This window comes from Balaenoptera borealis (assembly GCF_965194805.1).
Source record: "Balaenoptera borealis genome assembly, chromosome: X".
Lineage (NCBI taxonomy): Eukaryota > Metazoa > Chordata > Mammalia > Artiodactyla > Balaenopteridae > Balaenoptera > Balaenoptera borealis.
In genome coordinates, this window is record NC_138881.1 from 76,746,208 (window position 1) to 76,768,945 (window position 22,738).

General features: G+C 34.6%; 1 protein-coding gene across 1 annotated transcript in view; it reads right to left on the minus strand.

Annotated features, from left to right (window-relative positions):
• Positions 1 to 22,738, minus strand: part of LOC309620697 (tigger transposable element-derived protein 1-like) — a 794,894-nt gene that overhangs the window by 654,705 nt on the left and 117,451 nt on the right. The gene's annotated exons all lie outside the window — the stretch shown is intronic.

Below are 22,738 nucleotides of genomic sequence, written 5' to 3' on the forward strand. Positions count from 1 at the left end.
CTAGAAAGTGAAAAGAGAACTCATGTATTGGGAGAAAATAATTGAAAATTATATATCTGACAATAGATTAATATCCAGAATAAATACAGAGTTCTTATAATTCAACAACAAAAATACAATCCAACTAAAATATGGGCAAATGCCTTGAATACACAACTATTCAAAATAGATATACAAAAGGACAAAAGTACATAAAAACATACTCAACATCATTTACCATCAGGGAAACGCTAATCAAAATCACAATGAGATAACAAATTTACATTCTTTATAATGGCTATTATCAAGAAACACAGAAAATAACAAGTGTTGATGAAAATGTGGAGAAATTGGAATCCTTATACATTGTTTTTATTTTTTTTTAAGATTTATTGATTGATTGATTGATTGATTGCTATGTTGGGTCTTCATTTCTGTGCTAGGGCTTTCTCTAGTTGTGGCAAGCGGGGGCCACTCTTCATCGCGGTGCGCGAGCCTCTCACTATCGCGGCCTCTCTTGTTGTGGAGCACAGGCTCCAGACGCGCAGGCTCAGTAGTTGTGGCTCACGGGCCTAGTAGCTCTGCGGCATGTGGGATCTTCCCAGACCAGGGCGCGAACCCGTGTTCCCTGCACTAGCAGGCAGATTCTCAACCACTGCGCCACCAGGGAAGCCCTATACATTGTTTTTAGAAATGTAAATTATACAACTGATATGGAAAACAGTATAATGTTTCTTCAAAAATTACAAATATAATTAATATATGGTCCAGTAATTCCACTCTGGGTATATATCAAAAAGAACTGAAAGCAGGGACCCAAGCAGATATTTGTACACTCATGTTCACAGCATCATTATTTACAATAGTCAAAAGTTGGAAGCAATCCAAGTGTTAACAATGGATGAATGGATAAACAACATGTGGTGTATACATACAGTGGAATATTATTCAGCCTTAAAGAGGAAGAAAATTCTAATACGTGTAACAACATGAATGAAATTTGAAGACATTAGGCTAGGTGAAATAAGCCAGTCACAAAAAAAGACAAATACTGTCTGATTCCACTTACATGAGGTAACTAGAGTAGCCAAATTTATAGAAACAGAAAGTAGAATGGTGGTTTCCAGGAGACGAATTGAGGAGGGACTGGTGAATAATTGTTTAATGGGTGCAGAGTTTCAATTTTTCTAGGTAAAAATGCTCTAGAGATGGATGATGGTGATGGTTGCACAACAATGTGAATGTACTTGATACCAGTCACTGAATTGTATGCTTAAAAATAAACTGTTAAATTTTATGCTATGCATATTTAGCACAATTTTTTAAAAAGCAAATCAGCACACTTTTATCTTTTTTGTGCTATAGTTTTAGTAAATTTTAGATTTTTAATTTTGATCTTTGATTCAATTTATTTATTTTTGGTTCCACATCTAGTATCCAGGTTTCTTTTTTCTTTTCTTTTTCTGGTTCTTCCTTTTTTGTTTTCTTTTGTTGTTTCATTAAATACACTTCAGAGGGATTCTCTTTACCCTTACTGTATTGTAAATTTCTTTCTCCAGAGAGCCTCAAATCAGTATCATCAGGGGGGTTAAGGGCCTTCCTACGGCAATGGTCGCTTTATAGATTTTAAAGATCCTGGTCTTAAGTCGGGTTTGAATTAGTCCTTTTGTTGTGCCACAGGGTCAGGGGTGCCATGATTATTTTCCCCTATAACCTTGAAATCAGGATTTCGTTGCAACAGAGGCATATGCAGAACAGTGGAAGAATGTTGTGACCTACACAACCCAAAGGTCAACTGATTGAAAACATCTTTTGCTATACCCCTATAATTTCCCATCATATGGGTTTTCTTTTATTTTCTTTCCCTATACAAATTTTCTCAGACGATTTTGGGTTTCTAGCCATGTAACGTCACTGCTATCAGTTTTTGTCTCCCTCTAATCTCACATGGTTGGTACATCCTGGGTGGTTACAGATAGTTTCAGAAGCACATAGACCTTCCCACCTCATAGGAGTCTATCTTCTTTCTCCAGTGATTTCAGTCAATTACTCTCAGACTGGGGTTCATATCCAGTAAAGTCATTTTGTCTATGGACCAGTTAGGGGGCCATCAAGGCCTTTAATTGCAAAATTAGAACTTGGTGTGCTGATAAGCAGCAGCACTGAGCAAACCCTAGGTGTCTAGGCTAGCAGTTTTACATTGGGAAAGCAATTGAATAAGATATGCTTGTACTCCTATCCTTTCTTACCAGTGCCTGAGACCCAGGCCTCCACGGATGTACCATCTCAATACCTTTGGGAGTCAGGAGAATGTGTGCAAAAACAGCAAGGGAAGTATCAGCAAAGAAAATGGGCAAAGATTTTACCCTTACCTGAATAACAATCACTATTTTTATACAACCAGGATGCCATATTTAGTTTTTTTCCAGGTTGGTGGTCCCTTTCCTTTCCATAAACTCACAAATGGTTGTCCTCATGTTATCCCAAGGGTGCACAATCATAACAATGTCTGTCTGGCTACTCCAACCAGGCAATGACAGTCACCAGGCTAGACATATTTGAAGAGAGACCTCTAGCCTGACCCTTGGTAAGCAGGACTCAATTGCCAACCAGTTAGGGCAACGTGTTATGGCCACCTTTATAGATGGGAGCCTCAGAGATCATGTTCCAAACACAGGCCAAAATCAACAACACAACTCACTGGATTATACTCAATTACCAGTAATTCTTGTCTTGGGGATGAGAGCACTTAAGTATAGGAAGAAGTGGCAACAACCAACAAAGCACCTCACAAGGTAAAGTTTAAGACCACCAGCAATTGATGGTTCCATCCAAGGCAGCCTTCCCCTACCATGGAACCAGTTATCTAAGAGCAATTAATTAAAACTAGCCAGATGTCCTTGATAATGGTTGGACCATCCTCTTCATGATGACAAGTTTGATAATCACCTCCTATTCACCCTGTTTGTGAGAAAAGATTCCTACCCTTGAGCTATGGAGATGACTGAACACACAACACCTAACACTGGACAGCTGAGTTTATTAGTCACATATACTTACGGCCCAAAGGAAGAGGATACCATCTACTATGCACAGCCACACAGAGGTTGCACTTGGGAATAGAGTGAACAAGCAGTGGCTATGGGAAACAGGAATTTTTAGTAACAGGAGGGTAAGATGGCCCCTGATTTCTATATAAAGATGTGATTGGTTACTCTGAATAATTCTGTGGGCTGGTAGTGAGCTGAAACTCCCTACTCAGGGATGTGCAGGAATTGCATTTGGTCTACTTGATAAAGAGGTGTTTTTGTTTTTTTGTTTTTTTCCTAAGATATCCTCATGAATAGAGCAGAGAGGGAAACTAGCAGTTAGGTCACTAGAGGCCTTCCCTATTTTACCTGATGTCAAGGCAGAATATAATATTGGACCTTAATTTTGGACCTTAAGTGACATCTTTTCATTTTCTTGATAGCATTATTTAAATAACAATAGTTTATAATTTTGATATAGCCTAATTTGTATATTTTTTTCTTTTATCAATTGGAATTTTTAGTGTCCTATCTGAGAAATCATTGCCTAACCTAAGGTCAAGAATTTACTCCTGTATTTTTTTTCTAAGAGTTTTATAGTGTTAGCTATTGTATTTAGGGCTTTGATCTATATTGAGTTAATTTTTGTATATGTGTGAGTTAGGAGTCCAGTTTCATTCTTCTACATGTGGATATCTAGTTGTCCCAGCCCCATTTGTGGAACAGAAAGATTATTTCCCCATTGAATTGTCTTGGCACCTAGTTTGAATCAATACATTATAAATGTATGAGTCTATTTTTGGACTCAATTTTATTCCATTGAATGTTATGTCTCTTCTTATGACTGTACTACACAGTCTTGATTACTGTAGATATGCAGTTAAGTTTTGAAATCAAGAACTGAGTGCTCATATTTTATTCTTTTTCAAAGCTTTTTTGGTCATTCTGTGTTCCTTGCATTTCCATTTGAATTTTAGGATCAGCTTGCCAATTTCTTCCAAAAAACAACAACAACTGGGATTTTTATATCACTATTATATGGTTTTCAATCCATACATCAGTTTGGGTATTACTGTCATCTTAAAAATATTAACTTTTTCGGGCTTCCCTGGTGGTGCAGTGGTTGAGAATCTGCCTGCCAATACAGGGGACGTGGGTTCGAGCCCTGGTTTGGGAAGATCCCACATGCCGCGGAGCAACTGGGACCATGAGCCACAACTACTGAGCCTGCGCGTCTGGAGCCTGTGCTCCGCAACAAGAGAAGCCGCGATAGTGAGAGGCCCGTGCACCGCGATGAAGAGTGGCCCCCACTTGCTGCAACTAGAGAAAGCCCTTGTGCAGAAACGAAGACCCAACATAGCTAAAAATAAATAAATAAATTTTAAAAAAATTAACTTTTTCAATTCATGGATTTGGGGTGTCTTTTCATTTCTTTAGTTCTTCTTTAATTTATTTCATTGATGATTTGTATTTTTCTGTGCACAAGTCTTACACCACTTTTGTTAAATTCTTTTAAAGTATTTTTCTATTCTATTTATTCTACTCTATTCTATTGTTTGTTGCTAATATATAGTCATGCAATTGATTTTTGTATATTGACCTTGTATCCTTTAAACTTTTTGAACTTGTTTACTAGTTTGAATAAGGTTTAGTGAGTGCGTTAGGATTTTCTTAGCCATGCCTTAGGATGTCATATGCAAATACTAGTCTTACTTCTCTCTTTCCCAACCTGACTTTTTTTTTTGTATTTATTTTATTTTTTTTGCCTAATTTTCCTGGCAAGAATCTCTAGTATAGTGTTAAATAGAAGTAGTGACAGCAGATATCATTGTCTTATGACTGATTTAGGGGGAAAACTTTCAGTCTTACACCATTTAGTATGATGTAAGTTGTGGGTTTTTAATAGATGTCCATTATCAAGTTGAGAAAGTTCCTAATTTTCCTAGGGTTTTTATCATAAACATATGTTGGATTTTTTCAAATACTTTTTCTGCATCTACTGAGGTGATGAAATGTTGTCTTTTATTCTATTAATATGGCATATGACACTGATTGATATTGGGATTTTACATCAACCTTGCATGCTTCAGATAAATCTCTATTAGTCTATTAATCTTTTTAAATTTAATATGTTATTGTTTTAATTGGCTAGAATTTTATTGAAATTTTTTTGTGTATATATTCATAAGGCATATAGGTCTGTAGTTTTCTTACAGTGTCTTTGTCTGGTTATAGTATCAAATTAATATTAGTCTCATAAAATAGGTTAAAACGTTTTTCTCCTCTTACACTTTTTGGAAGAGTTTGTGAAAAATTGGTGTTAATTTTTCTTTACATGCTTGGTTGAATTTACCAGTGGGGCCATCTGGGGCTGTGCTGTCTTTGTGGGAATTTTTGTGATGATTAATTCAATCTCTCTAATTACAATAGGTATGTTCTTGTTTTCTGCTTCATCTTGAGTCTGTTACATTGTTTATTTCTTCTAGGAATATTTTTGGTTCTTATCTAGATAATTTATTTGGGGGATATATTTGTTCATACTATTTCCTTATACTCCTTTTTAAATTTCTGTTATGTTGGTGATGATATCCCCTCTTTTATTTCTGATTTTAGTAATTTGAGACTTCTATCACTTTTTCCCTTTGTCATTCAAGTAAATATTTGTCAAATTTGTTGATCTGTCAAAGAATCAACTTTGCTTTACTTGATTTTCTCTATTTCTTTTCTATCCTCTATGGCATTTATTCTACTCTAGTCTTTATTATTTTCTTCCTTCTATTTGCTTTGAGCTCAGATTATTTATTCATTTATTTATTATTTCTTAAGAAGGAAAAGTTAGGTTTGTGATTTTAGATCTATTTCTATTTTTAATATAGGCACTTATATGTATATATTAACCTCTAAAAAGTACATTCACTGTAATCTATATTTTTATGTTGTACTTTTGTTTCATTCATCTCAAAGTATTTTCTTGTTCCTCTTGTGGTATCTTTTTTTGACTTTTTTTTTTTTTTCTCATTAGGAGTGTAGTGTTTAATTTCTCTGTTTCCAGATTGTCCCCTTTAGAGGCAAGTCACTTTTCACAACCATACTTAAGGAGTGCAGAGATATGTTCCATCTCCTTAAGTGTGTAATATTTATGAAAATTATTTGAAATGCTTCTGCACAGAAGATTTATCTCTTCTTGGTTTCTTACTGTTGAGTTTTAAGATTTCATATCTTGGATCTAAGTCCTTATCAGATATACAATTTGAAAATATTTTCTTCTAGTCTTTGGCTTGTCTCTTCATTCTTATAACAATGTCTTTCACAGAGCAGAAGTTTTATTTTAATAAAGGCTAAATAATCAACTTTTTGCCATCATGGATCATAAATGTTTTGTATCTATACACCGAAGGTTACCTACATTTTCTACTATGTTGTTGTTTAGAACTTGTAAAGTTTTGTGTCATTTTTGTAAAAGTTGAAGGACTGTGTCTAGACTCACTTTTCTTTTCTTTTTTCTTTTTTTGCATATGGATGTTTAATTGTTCCAGCACTATTTATTGAAAAGGCTATCTTTCATATGCAGTATTGTCTTTACACCTTTGTTAAAATCAGTTGATTATATTTGTGTGGGTTCAATTCCAGTTTCTCTATTCTGTTCCATTGATCAATTCACCTATTTTTTCTTTGCTAATATCATACTGCTTTGATTACTGTAGCTTTATTGTAAGTTGTAAAGTCAGGTAGTATCAGTTCTCCAACTTTATTTATCTTCAGTATTGGGTTGGCTATTCTAGATCTTGTGTCTTTCCATATAAACTTTAGAATTAATTTATAGATATGCACAGAATAAGTTTCTGGAATTTTGATTTGGGTTGTAAGGGTTAATTTTAAGTGTCAATTTGGCTAAGATAAGGAAGGTCCAGATAGATGGCAAAACATTATTCTGGGTGTATCTGTGATGGTGTCTCCAGAATAAATTAACATTTGAATCAGTAGACTGAGTAAAGAAGATTGCCTTTATCAATGCAAGTAAGAATTATCTAAACTGCTAAATGCCTGAATAGAACAACAAGACAGGAAGGGCAAATTACTCTCTTTGCTTGAGCTAGGACATTCATCATCTCCTGCTCTCAGACATCAGTGTCCTGGTTCTTGAGCCTTTGACTTGGACCAGGACTTAAACCATCAGCCCCTCCTCCACAATCCTTGGCTTTTTGCACTTGGAATTACACCATTGGCTTCCACGGTTTTCAGGCCTTTAAACTCAGACTGAATCACACCACCAGTTTTCCTGGTTCTAAGTCTGAGAGAATTCTCTGCCTTCATAATCACGTGAGCCAGTTATTAGAATTTTCAATGAAAAATTAATCAGTCAATCTAAGAAAGAAATGGAAAATTTTATTTGAGCCAAACTGAGGATTATAACCCGGGGACACATCTCAGAAAGCTCTGAGAACTGTTCTGCACATTAGAAGTCAAAGCACAGCTAAATATACAGTGGGTTGTGCATTAAATAATGTATTATTGACAGTTTATGCAATCCAGATCTAGGCATCATCATTGTCATCATCATGACCCATTACAAGATCAAGAAGGAATGTTATCTTTTAAGGGGTTTTCTTGTTGATGCTAGGAGAATGTTGCTCTTTATGGTTAAGTAGATATTTCTGCCAATGGGGGAGGTTTGATCAATGCATAATGCAGATACACAATGCATGGTAGAGAGGAAAGAGGAGGCCAAAAGACAGAGAAAATTTTTATGTTTAAATTTTTCTTCTCTAGCCATAAAATATGAATTTTACTTTACAGTATATATATATATATATATATATATATATATATATATATATATATATATATATATATATATATCTCCTATGTTTTCTATTTCTCTGAAGAACCCTGACTAATCTAAAAACTGGTATTGAGAAGTGGGAGTGCTGCTGTGACAAATACCTAAAAATGTGGAAGTGGCTTTGGAACTAGATAAGGTATAAAGACCGGAAGAGTTTTGATGTCTATGTTAGAAAAAGTCTACATCGATGTGACTGGTCTGTTAAGGACAATTTTAGTAAGGAGTCAGAGAGAAAAGAGCTGTAAAGAAATCCTCAATTGTCTTAGAGAATACCTAAGAAAAACCTGAACAGATTTTATTAGGAATATAGAAAGTGAAAGCCATTCTAATGAGGTCTCAGATAGAAATGAAGAACATGTTATTGGAAACTGAAGAAAAGTGATCCTTCAGCCAAAGAACTTGGTTGAACTGCATTCAGGTTTTAGAGTTTTGTGGAAGGTAGAACTTGTTATTGATGAAAGTAAATATTGATATTTGGCTAAGAAAATTTCTAAGCAAAGTGTTTGATATGTGACTTTTCTTGACTGCTTCCTGCAAAATGCAAGAAGAGTAAAATCATTTAAAGATGGGACTGTTAATCAAAAAGGAAACATAACTTAAAGATGTGGAAAATTCTCAGCCTAAACATATTGGAAGGAATGAGAAAGCGTGTTCAAGAGAAAACACAAAGGGTGTGGCCAAAGGACCATTAGTCAGCTATCTCAAAAATGCAAGGAATTATTCTATAGGAAGATGGAAGAAAGACTCCCCTTCCCTCCAAATCTATTCAGAGATCACTAGGACTTCCACCCCTATCATATGCCCAGAGCATAAGGGCACAGGGAGTAGAACAAAGGGGGCTGCAATACCTTGGAGCACACTACCTGTTGCCATCTGATATCAAGGGCTCTGCTCCCCACACTACTGTACCATGCTCCTTGGGCAGTCCAAGTGTGGCTCCAGTGGGCCCCAAGACAGTGTGGAGTCCACACAATGCCATCCCCCCCCAAATGTACAAAGTGCACAAGTATAGAAATCCAAGGTGCATGGCTACTTCCACTAGATTTCAAGGGATGCAACTGCCCAGACCCAGGCAGAGAACCACTGCAGCAGTGGGCCCACCACAGAGAACTTCTACTGGAACAATGATCAGCAATGTCATGACTGGCATGCAATTCCAGGCTGGAAGAGCCACAGGAATTCAACTCCAATCAGTGAAAGCTGTGGTATGGGCTGCACCCGGTAAAGCCATGAGGGCAGAGCCACCCAGAGCCTTTAAGATCCAACCCCTTCCTGGCAAAGCTGTAGAGGCAGGACCACCACCCAGTGAGTTCAGAAGGTGGAACATCCTCTCCAGTGGGCATGAAGCCAGGGAAGATTATTCTTGAACCTTAAGGCTTTGGAATTGCTCAGGAAATGTCAGTCCTTTCTACTTTCTCCCTTTTGGAGTAAGAATGTCTATCTTATGCCTGTCCCACCATTGTATTTTGTAAGCACATAACATGTTTGATTTCACAGGTTCATAGTTGGAGAGCAATTTGCCCCAGAATGGATCATGTCTTGAGTCACACCAATATCTGATTTAGGTGATATTTAGATGAGACTTTGGACTTTAGAATTTTGAGTTGATGCAAAAATGAGTTAAGACTTTTGGAGCTACTGCGATAGAATGGATGTATTTTGCATGTAAGAAGGACATGAATTTTGGGGATCCCGTGATGGAATGTTAAAATTTGAATGCTTGTGTTTCCCCAAAATTCCTATGTTGAAATCCTAAACTCAAGGTGATATTAAGAAGTGGGACATTTGGAGGTGATTAGGTAAAGAGGGTGGAGTCGACATGAATAGTATTAGTGCATTCATAAAAGAGGTCTCAGAGAGATCTCTTGCCCCTTCCACCATGTAAAAACACAGTGAGAAGGCACCATTTATGAACTAGAAAGTGGGTTCTCACTAGACATCAAATCTGCTGGCACCTTGATCTTGGACTTCCCAAACTCCAGAATTATGAGAAATACATTTCTGCTGTATATAAGCTACCCAGTATAAGGTATTTCTGCTATAGCACCCTGAATGGACTAAGACAGAGGTTGTATTGAATCTATATATTGAGTTTTAAACAATATTGAGTATTCATATCCATGTACATTGAATGTATTTCTATTTATTTAGCTCTTTTAAAATTTCTGTTATCAAAATTTTGTAGTTTTTCTCATATAGATATTGTATATATTTCATAAGATTTATACCCCAGGGTTAAATTTTCATTGATTTCAATGTGTTGAAATAACTTTTAGCCCAAGATAAAGCAACTCCTGCCTAGGGTACCATGTCAGCAAATCAAAACTTAGATAAATTTTGTGTCCCGTAAACGATTCACTTGAGCAGAAACACAGTACATCCAATCAGTCATTACCCAAATGCCAGGCCTATTCTGAGCTGTATATTTGTTTCTTTGTTTAATCTCACCCCAAACAAGGTTCACTATGTGGCCCCAGCCAATCAGATTTGTTGTTGTTGTTGGTTTTTTTTTGGTTCTTTATTTTATAAATGTTCCCTGTCTCCTGACCCATTTAGCAGTTCTCAGAATGAGATTGTTGCTTCATGAAGTGTTAAATAAAGTTTGTTTGTATCACCTAAATTGTCTTCTTTAATCATTTTTTTTATAGCTTTGGCAATGAGGATGGGATACAAAGTTGATTGCTAACAGCCTATAGAACAAAGAAAAACAAGAAAGGTGCCTGCTGAATCCTTTGAGTTCACTATTCCTCACCATTATTGAGAGCTAACTGTGGGTAAGTCATTGCCAACCCAGTGGCACGTCCCTTTTAGTTATGAATTTGGTTCCAAGAGACCTAAGGCTTAGCTAAAGAAATAAGATCCTCAAGTTTCAAAGAATTGAGTGCTCCACTGTCCAGCATATCTGTTTAGTTTAAGTCTAATAACTGTGGTTCTGGAAGTTGTAGATATCTAAAAATGGCAAAATCTTACTAAGACAACCTAGAATTACAATGGGCAAAATGGGAAACATTCCAATTAGACAAGATTGTTCATTTAAGAAGAGCACTTGAAAGCAAGGGCTCCCAAATCAACAAACAGAATGGGATACCTATTTTAATTGGCACACAGAAACTTCCAAAAGTCTTCAAAATTCCAAAATAGCTTAATTGAAGATACACTTCAAAATGCTAAAGAAAAGTTAAAAACACAAGAGGTACCTAAAACAAAAGACTGTAAGACTGACGTGACTCCCACCATTCCTCTCTATTCTCCTTTACCTGAGCACTCACAGTCTCCTAATCCTCTGTCTGAATTATCTTTCCACTCTGAAGTGACCACAAGACCATAAACAAAATCCCGCCAAGTTAGTGGCCTTACAAATGTGTCAGCTCTAGCACCAGAAACCTAAAATCCTTGGGACTCTCCTGTTGCACCCTCTTAGGGATTTATCATCAAAACTCTGGCCCAGAATTTGGTGTCTCACTTGCAATCAACTGGGACACTGGGAAAAAGATTATCCTCAAAAATTTTATGCCACAAAGTCGAACCTCCATATGGACACCTTCTAGGGTTGACAGGACTCCAAAGGATTCTCTGGTAAACTTTTACCAGTTATTTCCTTAACCAGCTAAGGGGAAACTAAAATTAAAATTAATGGACAGCTGTACCAAATTCTAGCAGATACTGAGACTACACTCTCTACTTTAAATTCCACTTAGTCTGGAGCCCATGGATGGAATCCTGGGAAAACTGGCAGAAGCCAGCAAAAGATGAGAATTTATACCAGAGTCAGTTTTCCCAGATCTCTGTAGTGCCTGATCAAGAAATGGAGGTAAAATTTCACTTCTTTTTTCCCTTCCAAATTCAGATTTTGTGAATTTTTGAGGGGATGCCCTTTGGGTTATCAATCCCTTCTCTCCCAGGGACAGCTATCGCCTCCTTGTTTGCTTTGTTTTGTGTCCTGAGAAGTTGGCTTGACTTCTTGCCTGCCTGGGGCACACAGGTTTTCAGTTCTTTCACAAGCAGGTGGCCCAAACATCAGATTGGGGGCCCAAAAATATAGCTAATAGAAATGTGGGTTACACTCTATTTACAGCTAGATACAGCTGGACAGAAATGTGGGTTGCAATTTATTTGTACATAGAGTCATACCAGCTGTTGCCGGGCCTCAGAGGAAATGTCTAAGTCTTTCTTTCTTTGGGATATGTTTGGGAATGGCTCTGGGTTTAGGGATGGTAGTATCTTATCACCCTCTTTGAGGATGCCTCTTGCATCCAAGGGATCATTTAATACTAACAGGAATATTTACTGCTTGTGCCAGCTGAAGCTTGACAAGATATTTGAAATTTTTTTTTTTAAAGTAGCTCTATGGTCAGAAGTTGGACAAATTGGAAGCTGATATTCGAATCCTGATAGAAACGTTTTTAAAAAAGACTTCTTCCCTAAACGAAATAAAACTATGTACCCAGAGGGAAAGAAAAACATTCCAAAGGCAGCAGCTCTAAACTTAGAAAATAGAAATATTTTGATTCCTTAGTTGAAGATATTCCTGAGATAAAGAATCAAATTAAAGATAATGTAGTCAGATGGGTGGATCAGCCATTGATATCATCTAGGTTGCAACCCAATTATTTGAGGAATTAAAAACAGCTGTCCCACAAATTGAGGGAAATTGGTACAACTTATCTTACACATTTTGTTTTAGAAGAACAAAAAAGCCCACCTATCGCATTTACCAATTTCAAAACCTCCCCTATTTATCTCAAAAGGCTTGTAGACATTGTAAAGGATCTCAACTTGCAAAACAAAAATAGTTATTGGAAAAAGTTGTATTTTTTCCTCTGTTATGTTGAAATATAAATATTCTACTTGGTCTTCTCTAGGAACTGAAGGTGATCCCTTTGAAAAGCAAACTGTATAGTCATTTTCACAATGTTGATTCTTCCAATCGAAGAACATGGTATATCTCTCCATCTGTTTGTATCATCGTTAATTTCTTTCATCAGTGTCTTATAGTTTTCTACATAGAGGTCTTTTATCCCCTAGAGTAGGTTCATTCCTAGGTATTTTATTTTTGTGTTGTCATGGTAAATGGGAGTGTTTCCTTAATTTCTCTTTCAGATTTTTCATCATTAGTGTACAGGAATGCAAGAGATTTCTGTGCATTAATTTTGTACCCTGATACTTTACCAAATTCATTGATTAGCTCTAGCAGTTTTCTGGTACCATCTTTAAGATTCTCTACCCAAAGCTATCTACAGATTCAATGCAATCCCTATCAAACAACCAATGGCATTTTTCACAGAACTAGACAAAAATTTCACAATTTTTATGGAAACAAAATAGACTGCAAATAGCCAAAGCAATCTTGAGAAAGAAAAACAGAGCTGGAGGAATCAGGCTCCCGGACTTCAGACTATACTACAAAGCTACAGTAATCAAGACAGTATGGTACTGGCACAAAAACAGAAATATAGATCAATGGAATAGGAGAGAAAGCCCAGAGATAAGCTCATGCACATATGGTCACCTTATTTTTGATAAAGGAGGCAAGAATATACAATGTAAAAAACACAGCCTCTTCAATAAGTGGTGCTGGGAAAACTGGACAGCTACATGTAAAGAATGAAATTAAAACACTCCCTATCACCGTACATAAAAATAAAATCAAAATGGATAAAGACCTAAATGTAAGGCCAGACACTCTAAAACTCTTAGAGGAAAACATAGGCAGAACACTCTATGACATAAATCACAGCAAGATCCTTTTTGACCCACCTCCTAGAGAAATGGAAATAAAAACAAAATAAACAAATGGGACCTAATGAAACTTAAAAGATTTTGCACAGCAAAGGAAAATGTAAACAAGATGAAAAGAAAACCGTCAGAATGGGAGAAAATATTTGCAAATGAAGCAACTGACAAAGGATTAATCTCCAAAATGTAGAAGCAGCTCATGCAGCTCAATATTTAAAAAAAAAAAAAAAAAAAAAAGCCCATCCAAAAATGGGCAAAATACCTAAACAGACATTTCTCCAAAGAAGGTATACAGATTGCCAACAAACACAGGAAAGGATGCTCAACATCACTAATCATTAAAGAATTGCAAATCAAAACTCCAATGAGGTATCATCTCACACTGGTCAGAAGGGCCATCATCAAAAAGTGTACAAACAATAAATGCTGTAGGGTGTGGAGGAAAGGGAACCCTCTTGCACTGTTGGTGGGAATGTAAATTGATACAGCAGCTATGGAGAACAGTATGGAAGTTCCTTAAAAAACTAAAAATAGAACTACCATATGACCCAGCAATCCCACTACTGGGCATATACCCTGAGAAAACCATAATTCAAAAAGAGACATGTACCAAAATGTTCATTGCAGCACTATTTACAATAGCCAGGACATGGAAGTAACATAAGTGTCCATCGACAGATGAATGCATAAAGATGATGTGGCACATGTATACAATGGAATATTACTCAGTCATAAAGGGAATGAAATTGAGTTTTTTGTAGTGAGGTGGATGGACCTAGATACTGTCGTACAGAGTGAAGTAAGTCAGAAAGAGAAAAACAATTACCGTATGCTAACACATATATATGGAATCAAAAAAAAAATTGTTCTGATGAACCTAGGGGCAGGACAGGAATAAAGACGCATATGTAGAGAATGGACTTGAGGACACAGGGAGGGGAAAGGATAATCTGGGATGAAGTGAGTAGCATTGACATATATACACTACCAAATGTAAAATAGATAGCTAGTGGGAAGCAGCTGCATAGCACAGGGAGATCAGCTTGGTGCTTTGTGACCACCTAGAGTGGTGGGATAGGGAGGGTGGGAGGGAGACGCAAGAGAGTGGCCATATGGGGATATATGTATACATATAGCTAATTCACTTTGTTATTCAGCAGAAACTAACACAACATTGTAAAGCAATTATACTCCAATAAAGATGTTAAAAAAAAAAGAAAAGCAAACTGTAGAGAAGTAATTCTTATCAGAAGCTAAAAAAGGAAAAGCAACTTGGAAACCATAGGAATATGAAATCTATCTATAAAGTGTTCTCCACAAATATTAGTAAAAAGTTTAAGACATCTGAGCCGGTAACCTTAACTTATTCCATATTCCAGAAACACAATGTGGATCCAATTATTCTTTTATAAACTACAGAGTTTTGTGTTATGGATCCTGATTCATGACTGAAATTTTAAACTGAAAGCTATAAGGTCTCTGTTTGCATCTGTATGTGTATATATGCATGTTATAGATGTATGGTTTTTCCATCTCCACATGGTATTACCAAAATTAATTTGTAAATACTTCCATTTAATTGGCCTAAAGAAAACCTAACATTTATATAAATTAAATATATGCTCAGAAATATATAAGCTAACTCAAATGTTTTTCAAGTTTGTGTGGTCTATGATAATTTTCAATAAATAAAAACTAGTTTAAATATGCTCATTTAATTAAAACAGCCATGTCTTTACACATGTCAATATTAAGTATAATGCAAACATATAACTTTTATTCTATTTAGATTTACTAAAATTCATATAAACTCTCTTTATTTCTGTTACAAAATTTTTCAGCAAGAAAGATAACTTAAGATGATGGTTAGATGTTTAATATCTAATGGAATTTTTAAGATTATATAAACATAATTGTTAAGAACAAGTAAATTAATAAAAGTCAATAAAAAAACTTTTAGACAGTAAATATGTCTTATGGTATGTCTACTTGAAAATAGTTTTCAAAATCTCTTTGGTAATGTGAAACCTTAGAGTTACAATGAGGTAAATTAAATGATAGATATTCTTTGACTATCCAGATCATTTCCAAATAAGAAAAAAATACTGAAATATTAATTACTGAACATATATTTATTCACTTTTGGCTTCCTTTTACAGAGGAAGTAAGATAGCTGTGTTTATTAGAAAACATGTTTTGTGCCACATTGGAAAATTTACTACGACTAAGAATATACTTCTAGGAATTATCAAACATATTTATAAATTTGTGAATGTGCTGAATGTTAGTGTAACAGAACAAGTCCACAGTTGCTTACTTTTTTTGTTTTCCATAGGAATTAAACATTTCAAGGATTTCAATGAAAACTGCTTAGAAATAATAATAAAACTACATAGAATGAATAGTTTATTCTATGTAAAGTACATAGATTAAAAGAAAATATCTATGAAAAGTAGGTAGAAAAAGTATAACGTTGTTTTTTGGATAAAGAAATGTATGGAGGACAATTTTTGTGTTTTGTCTTTGTTTGTTGGTAAGTAAAAAAGAAAGTAATTTTTTCCTAAAGTAAAATGATTGATTATTCAAGAATGAGAAAGAGAAAAAAAAAATAGGGCAAAAATCTGAATGGATAATCTCTGCTTATATTAACCGTTTGATCTTGCATGGTGTTTATTTGTTCCATTAGAACCCTTAGTATATGAATCAAAGTTATTTTAAATTCCCAATCTTTTTAACTTAATTTTTATTGGAGTATAGTTGTTTTACAATGTTGTGTTAGTTTCTCCTGTACAGCAAAGTGAATCAGCTATACCTATACACATATCCCCTCTTTTTAAAATTTCCTTCGCATTTAGGTCACCACAGAGCATCGAGCAGAGTCTCCTGTGCTATACAGTATATCCTCATTAGTTACCTATTTTATACATAGTAGTGTTTATATGTCAATCCCAATCTCCCAGTTTATCCCAAGCCCTCCTACCTCCTTGGTATCCATATGTTTGTTGTCTGCATCTGTGTTTGTATTTCTGCTTTGCAAATAAGTTCATCTGTACCATTTTTCAAGATTCCACATATAAGTGATATTATATGATCTGATGAGTCCAAAATCGTTCTTGCCTGTCTTGCCTGGGCTATGACTTTCACACGTGCTTCTCAACTTTATTCCTCACTTAGGTGATCCAGGCAGGCTAGATGGAACTAGAGTTGGATTAGTTCCTTTTCCCCAAGTTGGGTAAGGTTCTGGTGAAGCCTTTCCAATTGCTAGGTAACCTATTTGTCATGAAGAACATTTTAGGCATATTTCAAAATGGTTACTTTTCCTCTCTCCCTGGCCAAACATAAGGAGATTCTTTTCTGACCTTAAACACAAAAACCTGGAGAAGCTCTTGAAGGTAAAATCCCAAAATGGGAGAGGGTGTGCCCTTAGACTAGGTCACTATGAGATCTTGATTCTCAAGCCACTCCACACTCAGCCTCCAGAAATTCATTTAAGTACCATTTAAATGTTGTTACTAGCTGGTTACTGGTCTCAGTTACTTCTGCTTCAGGTAAGCTAACATGTATTCTCTGTATTCACCCATTTCTCCAGTTTTTGAGGTGGCAGTTTGTCCTGTGACCTCAATTCACTGATGTATCTAAAAAGATTTGTTGATTTTCATTTTTTTCTTCTTTTTTTAAGAGTGAGAGTGATGACTTGCAAGCTCTTACCTATTAGAGCAGGAACAAGAATTCTTCCTTTTTTTTTCTTATTGTGGTAAAAAAACATATAGTATGAAATCAACTCTGTTAATAAAATGTAAGTGTACAGAATAATGTTGTTAACAATGTGTGCATTGTTGTTTAGCAGACTTCTAGAAGTTTTTCATCTTGTATGACTGAAACTCTATACCACTTCAATGGCAATTCCCCATTTTTTCATCTCTCAGGTGCCTGATAACCACCATTCTATATTATGCTTCAATTAGTTTGACTACCTTAGATACTGAATATACATGGAATCATGAAGTACTTTTCCTTCTGTGAATGGCTTATTTCACTTAGCATAAGGGTCCCAAGATTTATACATGTTGCATCATAGGACAAAATTTCCTTAAAGACTGGATAATATTCCATTGTATTTATAGGTCACTCTTTGTTTACCCATGCATTCAATGATGGACATTTAAACTGTTTTCATCTCTTACCTATTGTGAATGACCCTGTAATAAACATGAGAGTGTAAATATCACTTAAAGATCCTGTGCTCACATAATAATTGCAGATTTTTCTTTTCTATTTTTGCAAAAAATGCCACTGGAATTTTGACAAGGATTGCATTGACTGTTTAGACTGCATTATGTAGTATGGACATATTAATAATAGTGAGTCTTCCAAACCATTAACATGGCATGTCTTTTCATTTATTTCCATCTTTTAAAATTTATTCATAAAAGTTTAATAGTTTGCTCTATACCAGTCTTTTATTTGTTAGATCAGTTTCTTCCTAAATATTTGATTATTTTCAGTGCTATGGTAAATGGGACTTTTAAAAAATTTTCTTTTCAGACTATTCATTGTTAGTGTACAGAAACGAAACTGACTGTTGTATGTTGATTTTTACCCTAAAATTTTGGTACATTTGTTTATTAGTTCTAGAAGTTACTTTGTGGAATATATAGAGTTTTTTAAGGTTTTTTTTTTTTTTTTTTTTTTTTACCTATAAGATCATGCTATCTGTGAACAGAGACAAATTTACTTTTACTTTGTGATTTGGATAACTTTTATTTATTTATTTCCTAGTTGCTCTAGCTAGTAATTCCAGTACTATGTGAAATGTAAATATTAAGAGTGGGAATGCATGCCTTATTCTTTTTTTCTTTTTCAGTTTGGCTGACCTGGATTTTTAAAAAAAATTTTTTTATTGAACTATAGTTGATTTAAAATATTATATAAATTTCAGGTGTACAATATAATATAGTGATTCATTATTTTTATATATTATTATGCATTAAAAGTTATTATAAAATAATGGCTACAATTCCCTGAGCTGCACAAATATCCTTGTTGCTTACCTATTTTATACATAGTTGTTTGTATGTCTTAATCCCATACCTCTGTTTTACCCTCCCCCATATCCTTCTCCCCACTAATAACCACTAATTTGTTTTCTATATCTGTGAGTTCATTTCTGTTTTGCTAAATATATTTGTTCATTTTTTTAGATTCCACATATGAGTGATATCATACAGTATTGGTCTTTCTCTGTCTGACTTATTTCACTAAACATTATATTCTCTAGGTCCATCAATGTTGCTGCAAATGGCAGAATTTTATTATTTTTATGACAGTATTATATATATATATATATATATATATATATATATATATATTTAATTATATCAATATATATACCACACCTTCTTTATCCATTCATCTGTTGATGGACACTTGTGTTGCTTCCCTATCTCAGCTGTTGTAAATAGTGCTGCTATGAACATTGGGGTCCATGTATCTTTTCGAACTAGTGTTTTCATTTTTTTCTGGGTATATACTCAAGAGTGGAATTGCTGGATCAAATGGTAGTTTTATTTTTATTTTTTGAGGAAACTCCATACAGCTTTCCATAGTGGCTGCATCAATTTACATTCTCATCAACAGTGTGCAAAGGTTCCCTTTTCTCCACATCCTCTCCAACATTAGTTATCTGTAGACTTTTTGATGATAGCCATTCTGACAGGTGTGAGCTCATATCTCATTGTGGTTTTTATGTACATTTCTCTAGCAATTAGTGGTGTTGAGCATCTTTTCATGTGCCTGTTAGCCATCTGTATGTCTTTGGAAACATGTCTACTAAAGTCTTCTGCCCATATTTTGTTTGGGTTTCGTTTTGTTTTGTTTTGTATTGAATAGTATGAACTGTTTATATATATTGGATACTAACCCTTGTCAGTCTTATCATTTGCAAATATTTTCTCCCATTCAGTAGGTTTCCTTTTTGTTTTGCCGATAGTTTCCTTTGCTGTGCTTTTTAAAATTCAATAGGTCCCACTTGTTTATTTTTGCTTTTAATTATTTTGCCTTAGAAAACTGATCAAAAAATATTGCAATGATCTATGTCAGAGTGCTCTGCCTATGTTCTCTTCTAGGATCTTTATGGTTTCAGGTCCTACATTTAGGTCTTTAATCCATTTTGAATTTAATTTTGTATATGGTGTGAGGCAATGTTCTAATTTTATTGTTTTACCTGTAGCTGTCCAGTTTTCCCAGCATCACTTGTTGAATAGACTTTTTTTTCTACATTGCTACATTCTTGCCTCCCTTATTCTAGATAATTGGTCATAGGTGTATGGATTTATTTCTGGGCTCCCTATTCTGTTTCATTCATGTATAAGTCTGTTTTCGTGCCAGTACCATGCTTTTTTGATTGCTATAGCTCTGTAGTGTAGTCTGAAGTGTGAGATGGTGATACCTCCAGCTTTGTTCTTTTTTCTCAAGATTGCTTTGGCAATATGGTGTCCTTTGTGGTTCCATATGAATTTTAGGATTATTTATTTTACTTTCATTAAAAATGTCTTGGTATTTTGATAGGGGTTGCATTAAGTCTGTAGATTGCTTTGAATAGTATGTCCACTTTAAAATTATTAATTTTTCCAACCTAAGAATAGGAAATATCTTTCCATTTCTTTGTTGCATCTTCAATTTCCTTCATCAATGTTTTACAGTTTTCAGAGTATAGGTTTTGCCCCTCCTTGGTTCAGTTTATTCCTAGGTATTTTATTATTTTTGATGCAACTTTAAATGGAATTGTTTTTTTCACTTTCATTTTCTGATAGTTCATTATTAATGTATAGAAACACAAGAAATTCTTGTATATTAATATTGTACCCTGAAACTTTGCTGAATTCACTTATTAGTTCTAATATTTTTGCAGTGCAGACATTTGGGTTTTCTATATAAATTATCATGGTATCTACAAATAGTCAGGTTTTACTTCTTCCCTTTAAATTTGTATGCCTTTTTTTTTTCTTGTCTGATTGATGTGGCTAGGACTCCCAATACTATTTTAAACAGAAGATTGGAAAGTGGGCATCCTTCTCCTGTTCATGATTTTACAGAAAATGCTTTCAGCTTTTCACCATTGAGTATGATGTTGTCTGTGTGTTTGTCATACATGGCCTTTATTATGTTGAGATATGTTCCCTCTATAGCCACTTTGATGAGAATTTTTATCATGAATGGATGTTGAATTTTGACAAATGCTTTTTCTGCATCTATTGAAATGATTGTGTTTGTTATTCTTCTTTTTTGTTAATGTGGTGTATCACTTTGATTGATTTGCGAATATTGAAAAATCTTTGCATCCCTGGAATAAATCCAACTTGATCATGGTGTATGACTGTTTTTTATATATTGTTGGATTAAGTTTGTTAATATTTTGTTGAGGATTTTTGCATCTAATTTCATGAAAGATATTGGCCTGTAAATTTCTTTTCTATAGTGTCTTTGTCTGTTTTGGGTATCAGCATAATTTGTGGCTTCATAGAATGGATTTGGGTATGTTCCCTCCTCTTTGATTTTTTGGAATAGTTTGAGAAGGATATTCCCCTGTGGAGCAATTCAGTGCTGGACTTTTGTTTGCTAGGAGTTTTTTTTTTTTAAATTACAAATTCAATTTCACTACTAGTGATTCACCTGTTCAAATTGTCTATTTCTTCTTGATTCAAATTTGGCAGCTGTATATTTCTAGAAGTGTATCCCTTTCTTCTAGATTGTCCAATTTGTTGTCTTATTACTGTTCATAGTTTTCACTTTTGATTTTTTGTATCTCTCTGGTATCAGTTGTTATGTCATGTCTTTAATTTCTTATTTCATTTATTTGAGTCCTCTCTCTTTTCTTATTGGTGAGCCTGGGTAAACTTTTATCAATTTTGTTTATCTTTTCAACAAAACAGGTCTTAGTTTTATTGATATTTTCTATTTATTTCTATTTTCTTTATTTCCTCTCTGGTTTTTATTATTTCCTTCCTTCTACTGACTTTGGGCTTTGTTTATTCTTCTTTTCCTAAATCCTGTAGGTGGTAATTTGGTTGCTTATTTGAGATTTTTCTTGTTTCTTGAGGAAGGCTTTTATTGTTATAAAATTTCCTCTTAGAACTGCTATTTTTGCATCCCACAGATTTTAGAGAGTTTCATTTCCATTGTCATTTGTCTCAAGTTATTTTTCAATTTCTTCTTTGATTTCTTCATTTACCCATTTGTTTTTTACTAGCATATTGTGTAGTCTTCATGAGTTTGTGTTTTTTCCCCTATTTTTCTTTCTGTGGTTGATTTCTAGTTTTATACCATTGTGGTCATTTAAAGTGTTTGATATAAATTGTATCCTGTTAAATTTGTCAAGACATGTTTTGTGGCCTAGGATGTGATCAATCCTGGAAAACGTTCCATGTGCACTTGAAAAAAACGTGTATTCTACTGTTTTTGGATGTAATGTCCTGTAGATATCTATTAGGTCTATTGTGTCATTTAGGACCTCTGTTACTTTATTGATTTGCTGTCTGGATTGTCTGTCCATTGATGTCAGTGTGGTGTTAAAAGTCCCCCAATATTATTGTATTTTTGACAATTTCTCCATTTATGTCTGTTAGCATTTGCTTTATATATTTATGTGCTCCTGCATTGGGTACATATATATTAATGTGTGTAATATCTTCTTTTTGTATTGATCCCTTTTTCATTATATAATGCCCTTCTTTGTCTTCTGTTATCAACTTTCTTTTAAAGTGAATTTTGAGATAGACTTTCCATAAAATAGACTTTGCATGAACTAACTTTTTTTCATTCCCTCACTTTCAGTCTGTGTGTTTCTTTAGCCCTGATGTGAGTCTTTTGTAGTCAGTCCATGGATAGGTCCTGTTTTTTAATTCAATAAGCCACCTTATGTATTTTAATTGCAACATTTAGTCCACAGACCTGTAATTACTGAAAAGTATGTACACACTGCCATTTTATTACTTGTTTTTTTTTGTTGTTTTTGTAGTTTTTCACTGTCCATTTCTTTTTCTTTGTGTTTATTCCCTTGGGGGTTGATGATTTTCTTTTGTAGTATGCTTGTATTCCTTTCTTTTTAGTTTCTGTGTATCTATTTTAGGTTTCTGATTTTTGGTTACCATGG